The sequence below is a fragment of the Melopsittacus undulatus genome, chromosome 4, assembly GCF_012275295.1.
Source record: "Melopsittacus undulatus isolate bMelUnd1 chromosome 4, bMelUnd1.mat.Z, whole genome shotgun sequence".
Lineage (NCBI taxonomy): Eukaryota > Metazoa > Chordata > Aves > Psittaciformes > Psittaculidae > Melopsittacus > Melopsittacus undulatus.
The window spans coordinates 112,065,655-112,066,370 of record NC_047530.1 but is presented as its reverse complement, the minus strand read 5'-3'; positions in this window follow the sequence as shown (position 1 = coordinate 112,066,370).

The window sequence follows — 716 nt, the reverse complement described above, 5'->3', positions numbered from 1 at the left end:
CTGGGCAAAAATGACATGCAGGAAAGTTCTGTGAGGGTTATATCTGTGGTTATCCATTTGAATTGTACAACTGAGAGCAAAGGGTCTGGGGTATTTTCTGTTGACAATGATGGCTAATGGGGAACGGTCCCTTCAATGCCACCCATGATGTGGTGCCATCTCTGGAAGCACAAATGGATTGGCAATTTATCTCCTATTTACCTGGGGAAAAGGGATATTTAGGCAAATCTAGGGCCCTATGTCATGATGCTTGGAGAAACATTTATAACTGATACATTCCCCCCCATCACACGTCCTGGTTGCTCAGCCTGAAGCAGGACAAGCCAATGTGAGAGGTTCAGCCCCGCTGTGAGCCATGCAGGGAGAAGGACAGTGGATTCCCATGGAGTCCAGCAAGGATCATCTGGATGTAGTCATGTGCTGATGTAGTCAGCACAGGCTGGGGTTCACCCTGCTCTGCTAGAAGCTTCCTTGCTTTTCAGCCTGCTGGGTTTTAATCCCTCCCTGCCCTTCCTTCTGGAGAAGGGAATTCTGTTGGACAAGTGTTAGCTTGCGGGGTCCAGGTTTCACATCTTCCAAAGGGATTTCCATGCTGGGGCTAGCTGGGCACCCTGAACCCCCAGTACTGCCAAAGCAGCCTGAGTAGCAAGGGGAAGCTTTACAAGAGGGCAGATGGGAGGTGGTCCAGGCTTACCTTCCACACGTGGCCTGAAGGG